The sequence below is a fragment of the Delphinus delphis genome, chromosome 10, assembly GCF_949987515.2.
Source record: "Delphinus delphis chromosome 10, mDelDel1.2, whole genome shotgun sequence".
Taxonomy (NCBI): domain Eukaryota; kingdom Metazoa; phylum Chordata; class Mammalia; order Artiodactyla; family Delphinidae; genus Delphinus; species Delphinus delphis.
The window spans coordinates 1,886,420-1,895,271 of NC_082692.2; positions in this window are offsets into that span (position 1 = coordinate 1,886,420).

Below are 8,852 nucleotides of genomic sequence, written 5' to 3' on the forward strand. Positions count from 1 at the left end.
AAGCCTGGGCGGCGCTGGTGCGCACGCGGTGGTGGCGGAGATGGTGCGGCTGGTCTGGTGATGAGGGCGCTTGAAGGACGAGCCAATAAAATCTGGTGACAGGTCGTGTATGTGTGACAGAGGAGCTGGCGGTGGCTTTCGTTTACTGAGGTCATGATAGGCACCAGCTTGGTTCTTAGCGCTTTGCAGGGACTGCTCCTTTGAATCCTCGTAATAACCCGGTAAACTACCCTTACTCACATTTTCGGGCTAAGGAGGCTAACTTGCCCTGGGTCCCCCAGCTCATGGGGGGGCCTCGGACGCAGAGGCCCGCTCTCACCTGTGGATTCTTCTCACCTCCACCCTCTCTGGTCCGTCTTTTCTGGAATAGCCGCTGGAGCTTTGCTCTTTGGACGTTGTGTATGTTTCTTTCCTCATTTCCCATCGTTTGTCTTTTTGCTCTTCTCCCTGAGTTCCTCAACTTTATTTTTCCTCTTTGCCATCATCGTGCTATAAATTTCCGCGAGCTCACTTTTTTGGTAATGTCTTTTTTTTGTTGTAGCCTGTGTGTGTTTGGTGATTACTTATCTCCGTGAGGATATCAAGTTTGTTTTTAATTTTCTCCCTGCACGTTCTCTTTGCTTCCACGGTTTTTGCTGTTCGTTTTGGCCTCTTTCGCAGCACTTTTTCCTCAGATGTCCAGCAGCCCCGGATCAGGTGTGCTCGCGTTCAGCTCGAGAGCAGATTGAAAGCTCGGAGCATGGGTCGGGGACGGGGCACGGGGTGTGGCTTTGATCCTCAAGGAGCCATTTGTTGGAAACCCTGGAAGCCAGGGTCTTCAGGGCTATTCCTCTGGGGCTGGTTAGAGCCCCAGAGAACCTCTTCTGTTCTCTCTCCAAGTGGGGAAAAGTCTGCTCCCTGCGTTCTAGGTGCCACGTGGGCAGACATCTCCCAGCGAGCAGTGTGTGTGTGTGTGTGTGTCCCCTTGGTCTCTGCGTGTGACGTGGGACCCAGGCCCCCAGCTCTACTGGGGTCCAGTTCAGAGATCCTCCTGGAGTGGGAGAGGATGACCAGTGCCGTTGGAGCCCTGCAGACGCCTGCCGCGTAAGCGAGGTGGGTTCTTGTCCCCGCTGGGACCTGCCCAGTGCGTTGCCAGGTGCCCGTCCTGTCCGCGGGCTCGGCACTGTGCTGCTGTGTCTCCAGCGTACGACCCCTTTACTGCACGGTGGGCAGGGCCTTGGGAGGACTTGAAGTGAGACGTGGGGTGAGTCCATCGCCTTGACTAACATTCAGGATAATTAAGGTTTGCAGCGCACAACCGTCGGGACTCAAGGCCTGGCCTCTGACCAGAGTGGGCAGGCCGTACGTAGACGGGGTGGGGTCAGGGGGGACTCAGCCTCCGCTGCACGTCCTGGCAGGAGTGGGGGGAGGGTGGGAGAAGGAGGTGAGTGCCTGACCCCGCGCCCTACCGCCTGACTCGCTGGTGCCCCCGTTGCAGAACCTGCCAGATGCTCCCTGGTAAAACAGGACGGAAAGGGTGGAGCGTGGGTCTGGAGGGACGGCGGGGCGGGCACACCTAGAAGGGACAGATCTCTGAGCCCAGACGCGTAGCGACTACATCTTAGACGAACCAAAGTTCCGCCTGATTGTGTACCTTGAGAAAACTAATAATAGGACCAGGAAAATTGTCAGATGTAAACCATTTATGAAAATCAGTAGGTTCAGGACTATAATTGTAATCAGGAAATGTACCAAGAAAAATCTGCCCTTCTCAGTAACAGCATGGAGGTAAACGTACTAGTTTCCGAGGAATAGGACCAAGGTGGAGACAAAAGCCTCGAACAGAAGCAGGCGTAGCTGTATTCCTAAATATGATTTTATTAGAAACATCATTAGTGTAAACAGTATTTAAATGCGGTTTTATATTCCCACCATGCTTGGGAATGTAAACACGGGCGAGGTGGTCAGTGTGTATTTAAAAGGTGGTCAGTGTGTATTTGTTGACTGACAAAATGAGTGAATAAACTGTCACTGAGACATTTATGTCGGTGTCTGACGGGGGGGGGGGGGGGGGGGGCGAGGCTACCCTCGCTCGACGTGTGTGTCCACCAGGAGGCGGGCTCCACCGCGATGGCCGGTCTCAGCACAGCGGCCGCCTGGTGCCCGTGACCACACTCAGCTGACTGGTTCAGCGTTTGTAGCTGACCTCACGGGCCAATCACCAGGTTTTTAAAAAGCTTACTGTTTATCTGTACCGTCACACTTGGCAATGTGACCGTGACCAAAAAGGTACGAGAGGAGATGCAGCCAAAACCAGAAGAAAGCACACGGAAAAAACATAATAAAAGTCAACTTTAATTTTTTTTCTCAACAGTAACCACTGCTAGCTTTTTAGTATGCGTCTCTGGGGTATCTTTTCCCACGTGTGTGAGAGAATTGGAAGCAGCATCACCCGTCTCCTAGCCTGCTTGCCTTTTCTCGCCTCGCCGTGTGGCTTGTCACGTCCTGGAATTGGCCTCAGCGGGTGACTCTCAGTGGCTGCACACAGAACCCCGAGGGGCCACTTGTTCTGTGTGACGCAGAGCACGGGCTGTGACGTCGGGCTCCTAAGAACCAGGAAGATGTGGTCTGGACCTCGGGCTGCTTTCTCCAGCGCCTGGACTGCACCGCCCTCGTCCCTTACCTGGACCCTCCCCCTGCCCTCAAGCCCACCCAGGGAGGGGTCTGATCACATACCAGCAACCCCTCCCCGCCCCACCCCCCACCCACCTAAACTCCCCACACTCTCAGTATAAAGACGGAGTCCATGCTTTAGTCCCCAAGACCGCATCCGCCCACCTGGTCTCACCCATCGGGTCCCGCCACCCGTGCAGCAGCATTCCCACCTCGCTCCCTCCCTCCCTGCCCTCAGCCCTTGCCCCCAGGTGGTGAAGAGCCAGGGCTCAGATCTGTCTGCTTGGGTGCGAGTCCTGTCTGTGCCACTTCTCCCCTGGGTGACCTCGGTCAGGGTCGTCATCTTTGTTTTCACTCTCCTCATCTGTAGGATGGGGATCAAAATACTACCTAATCGCAGCGGGAATGACCTGCTGAGAACCATCTGCTCAAGAAGGGTGAGTTATGAGCGTTTCTCGTTCTCCTGATCTCACCTCAAACGTCACTTCCTTCGGGAGGCCTGTGGCCCCTCAGGCCACGTCAGGCCCCACCCCAGTTGCACACCCACCCGGGTGTGCTCGCACAGCCCGTGCCCTCGTGCTCAGAGCTCAGGGAGCGCTGCTCCCCTTGCTGGATGTTGACTGCTCTCCCTCTGGACCGCGCAGGGTACGAGGCCAGCGCCCGGCCTGCAGCTCCTTTCATCTCCTTCCCTGAGGGGCCGGGCTGAGCCCAGGAGGCCAGCCCGGGGATAGGGAGGGTTGCAGTCTTCCAGGGACACTTGACGTGTGTGCTGCCTGCGGTACGTCAGGCACTGTTGGAAGGGTTTTGCATTTATCATCTCAGTTTCCCAAATGACCACCTGAGCCTCGTCTGTGTTGTATCTAGAAGAGGACTTGGGACTCAGAGAGGCTGAGTGACCGTCCCGGGGCCACAGAGCGGGTTGAAACCCAGGCAGCCTGGGTGCTCAGCCGCCTTGCCCCTGGTTCTCGGCCTCCTGTGCGCATCAGAGCCCAGAATGCTGGTTCAGTCTGTCTGCGGTGGGGCTGAGAATGCGTTTCTAGTAGGTTCCCCGTGAGGCCGGTTCTGCCGGTGCGTGCAGACCACACCTGGAGAGCCCCCGCGCCACCGCCGTCAGTGCCCAGGAGGAAGTTTCCAGTAGCCAGCGGCTCCCCTAGATGTGGGTACAACTGCACTGTTGCCTTTGCCCCCGCCTGCCTCCTACCTGGACACTCATTTATCTTTCCTTTCTGGTTCCAACCACGTCGGTGACTCGGGAGGACGAGTCCCCGTGTCACCTGGGCCTGCCCACCTCCCTTCTGTCGGACCCTTAAACCGCGGCTGCTGGCTTTCCCCAGCGGGACTGGTTTAAATCATCCACCTTGAAATGGACTCGCGTGTGTTGTGCTGGCGAGGCCCCCCCAGGCAGGGGAGGGTCGGCTGACGCCAGAGGAAACGGCACCTCTCTGCTGCTCACGGAGGCGCCACGGTGGCCAGCTGGGCCCTCGGGAAGACAGAGATTTTCAAGCAACTCGATTTCTGTGCTGCTTGCCGACTTTGATTAACTTTTCACTCCCACTGTAGAGCACGGGTTTTGTTCACTTGGCTTCTCACGGAGGAATAGGAGCCTGCGGCCCTCAGGCCCCCGCCCGCCCTGCCACTTCCTCGCTGCCACACTTCCTCCGTGTCACACCGTGGAGACCAGTATTGTGAAAACAAGAAGTCTCTTCTCGGGCCGAGGGCTTGGAAAACCGCACACTTGCCCATGGGCATCGAAAGCCTGAGTCCAAGTGCGTGGAGGAAGATGCCTGGTTGCTCCCCAGGGGTTACGCCTGGGGCGCCCGGGTCCGGGCAGCCTCTGCTTCAGCAACGGCGGAGTCCCGGCTGGTAATTCGTTACTGAGGGAAGTTACATAACCGGCCACCTTCTAACTGTTCAGCCGTTTCCTGGAGCAGAAAGTATTTGAGTTGGAATCCTCCCTTTCTTCCATTATCTATTTTTTGAAGTCTTGCCTCAAGCCAGCAAAAATGTGAAGGCTTCACTGAACCATCCAGTTAGAACAGACTCTGCTCCCCCTGTGCTGACATCCCGCCTGGCAGCTGGCGCTGCAGAGGTTCTGGCCTTTCGGCTTCGGATGCTAAGCCTCCTGAGGGCAGCCGTAGGAATGACGGTGGTAACCTCACAACGCCTGGCTCCTCGGAGGTTCTCAGCAAGCGCTTGTGTACTGGACACATTTAGGAGGCGTGGTTCTGTCTCAGCCGGGCAGGTGCGAACTCTCCCTGGTTCGGGGAGTGGATCACTGTGTCGGGGGCGTTCTCCCGGCTGCCTCGCTGAGCTGGGGAACGGCTGGGAGTGACCGTGTAGGATATGGTACGAATTTTCTACTTCTGCACTAAAAGCAGGACCACCCAGGTCCCTTTTGCAGTATCTTTATTGAAGCAATAAACTGATTGCAAAGCCAGTGCTTCCTTACCTGTCCATGTTCTAATGACGTGAAATAAAAAGGATATAATGAACATGCTCAAGGTCGTAATCGTGAGACAGAGCTGGACGGCTTCTGGAATCTCAGGGTATCATTTAGTCTCTCCCAGCCTCAGGCTCCTCATTCCTCGAAGGGGGATGGGTTACAACAACCTCTAAAAACACGCGCAGTTTGAGGATGCGTGGTTTGTGTTCACGTCACAAAGCCACCTAAAGGAAACTCCGCATTTTGCTGGTGAGCCGTTCAATTCCAGCCTCCGTCCATGATGGGAAAACTAGATTTGAGACAAAGCCATTGTCCAGCTGGTGGCAGGTCACTTCACTCCCTTGGGCCTCAATTTTCCCAGCTTTAAAGTGAGGACAGGGGCTTCCCTGGTGGCGCAGCGGTTGAGAGTCCGCCTGCCGATGCAGGGGACGCGGGTTCGTGCCCCGGTCCGGAAGGATCCCACATGCCGCGGAGCGGCTGGGCCCGTGAGCCATGGCCGCTGAGCCTGCGCGTCCGGAGCCTGTGCTCCGCAACGGGAGAGGCCACAACAGTGAGAGGCCCGCGTACCGAAAATAAATAAATAAAGTGAGGATAAGAGAGGCCGCTGGGCTCTCTTTTACTTTGGAAGTTTCTTATGAAAATCAGGTGAGGTGACACAGGTGCTGTCTAAAAGTGAGGGACCCTTCTTGCCATTTATATAGGAAAGGGTCAGGGATGATCGGCAAGGTTTCAGAGGCCTGACGATTGGAAGACAGATGTTTTTCGTTTGCTCACTGGACATTCACGCAGGAATGGACAGAACCGTCCTCCGGTTCTTAGCCTCTTCTCCCTGCAGAGCCGGCTGCTTCTTTCTCGAGGGAGGACAGCCCTGAGGGCACAGGCTGGACGGAGTTCTGCTGTTGTTTCATCTGCCCTCTTAGCAGCCACAGCCGGTCTCTCCTCGCCCGTCTGCCCACACCCCACCGCTCCTGGGATAGGACGCTGCGAGCGTGTTGAAACCGCGGAAGGCCAGAGGCCGGTTGCTACCCGGAACCTCCTCCAGCCCCTCTGCCAGGTAACCGTCACAGCCGTACGAAGGCAGAACCGGGGAGAGACCGTCCCGGCACAGAGGCTCGGAGCTCCCTGCAGCCCTTCTCCCAAGCCAGGCCTGCCCGGAGGTGGCGTCTCACCCCGGGGCGGATGGCGCGTCATCTGGGATTCTGCAGACCCAGCTCTGCCTTCTACGTCGGGGCCACTCGGGTGAGCCTCCCGGCCGGCACAGCCTCCCCGGGGCCCGTGAGAAGTGCAGGAAGCAGAGAATCCAGCCCAGTGAAGCAGCATCTCTAAGGGCTGGGCCCAGGAATCTGGGTTGTAACAAGGTCTCTCGGGATTTCTGCACCCACTGCATATGGAGAAATGACATTCTAAGTTACTCCCGCAATGCTTCAAACTCAAAGTTGAGACGCAGTCATAGCAGTGAAACTCACTCAGCCTCTTAGGATGAAGCCTGGTGAGTCTGTCACTCTGTTTCTGTGCCTGGTAATTCAGGAATGTAAAGAGACTTTATTCTGAGTAGGAGAGAGCAGAATAGGGATAGATTTGCTGAAGATATAGAAGCCATGATAAGAGGAGATATGAAATCAACAAGAAAACGGTTGCCAGGCAACATGCTTGGTTGTCAGAGCGACAGAGCCATCTTCAATAATAACCCACAAGCAATCTTGGATAACAGCCCGTAAAGCTCTGAGCTAGAAAGCATCGATGTCAGGAGTGGGTGACAGCAGATACTCCTCCAGAGAACGAAGGCATACGGCTCCCTCGTTCCATTCCGTGAATATGGACCATGCTGTAAACACAGGCCCCAGGGGTGTGCACATCTGAGGAGGGTAGTGTCCCTGCTACCTGGAACGTTTTGTGGCTTTTGTTTTTCTTATGGTCGTAGCCCCGTCTGCACATTATATTTTTACTCAGCACAGTGAACTGCAGTCACAGGAAGCACCCAGTTGTCCCCAGTATCTTGCCATGCAAGCCTGGCACAGTCTTGCTGACTTGATCACCAGCATGTGGCCAGTGGGGCCCATTCCTGAGCAGGATGGTGACCAGGCATGAAGATGGCAGGATGTTAGGGTTTGGGGGAAATTTATGGAACAGGGGCCTCCTTCGTCACTTTTCCAGGTGAGGGATGTGACTCCTATGATGGATGTACCATTGCCCACCTCCTCTTGCTCTCTGGGTCAGCCCTTCGAAGTAGACCCGGTCTCTGTGCTGAGTCCTCTGCAGCTGACCTCGTGCTCCTATTTTCCTCCGTAAAAGGACTCCTTGACAGCAAGGACTCTGCCGTGCTCCTTCCTGGTCCCCGGCCGCCGGCCCAGTACATTCAAACGTCGCTACACAGGAGCACTAATACCTCCGCCTGACCAGTGACCTTCAAGACAAGCAGTAAGTCGTGGTCAGCACATCCCAGCCCTGCGTTATCCCGAGTGCAGTACAGGGGCTAAGGGCTCTGCAGGCCAGACTCCAGCCTGAACCCCGGCTCTCTGCGACCCTTGACTTGCCTGATGTCTCTGTCTCTCGGTCTTGTCGTCTGTAAAATGAGGATACCGGTTATACCCAACTCATCAGATCGTCTAGGGGATTAAGCAAGCTCATAGCAAGTTTGGAGAAGTTCCCGTCCCATGAGCACCGTGACTCTGTAAAGTGAGACACTACCTTCCTCTTACAGTTTGGCCCTTGCGGGAATCACGTCAAAGCAGAATCTCCCCAGGTCACAGGCTGGAACTCGGCAGGACTGTGCCAGTGGGCAGGGTGGGTGCGTGGGGACGTGGTGGAGGAGGACAGGCCCCGCCCCTCTTCTTTGAGGTTTTCCCACGTGAAACCTTGATCGCTGGGTTGGTGGTTCTTAGCAATATAAATTCAGCCATCGTTCGGCTTTCCCTCCCTGGGATCTTCCATGTCCACGCTGCTGATTTTGATTTACTTTTATTTCTTCTAAAAAGCAGCATGCAAAGAGGCCTTACCAAGAGTTTTATTCGTTGTCATAACAAAACTGTGGTGGAACCGCTCAGAAAGACAGCGGTTTCCTGTGTAACTGGTCACAGCCTTGCTCAAGATTAGAGGCTTTTTCTTAACACCTAACAGAGAAGAGCCAGCTAGGGATAGAAAAGCCAAATACTTCATTTGATGAATAGATTTTTAAATTTTTATTGCAGTCAGGTTGGTTTGCAATGTGCTAATGTCTGCTGTGCAGCGAAGTGGCCCCGTTACACATGCACGCATTCCTCGCCATATTCCTCTCCAGCGTGGTTTCTCGCAGGATGTGGGACAGCCCCCTGTGCTAGGACCTTGTTTATCGGGGGCATATGTTATCATCACATGTGCCCACAGAGCCTGCAGAGCCTCATTCCTCCAGGGTGGGGCTTTCTCCACAAGGCAAGTTGTCATTCAAAACAGATTCATCACAGGCTCCACACACAATGTCCATATATCCACAACATGTAACATTAAGGAAACTCCGAGAGTATACAGACAGAACTCCTCTAGGTCTTTAGGAAGTAGAGGAGAGGGTACCTTGCCAGGGCTGTGACACCCAGAGGGCTGGGAGAATTCTCCTTCTTGCTCTGGGTGCTGAATACGTGGGTGAGCTCATCTCGTGAAACATTTTTGAGCTGTCCTACTTACGCTGGTTGATTCCTAGCAAATGGCATTTATCAAAATACAGACATTTTTCAAAAGCTTAATAAGCTTTCTAAAGTCAAATAAAGGTGATCCCTAGTTAGGA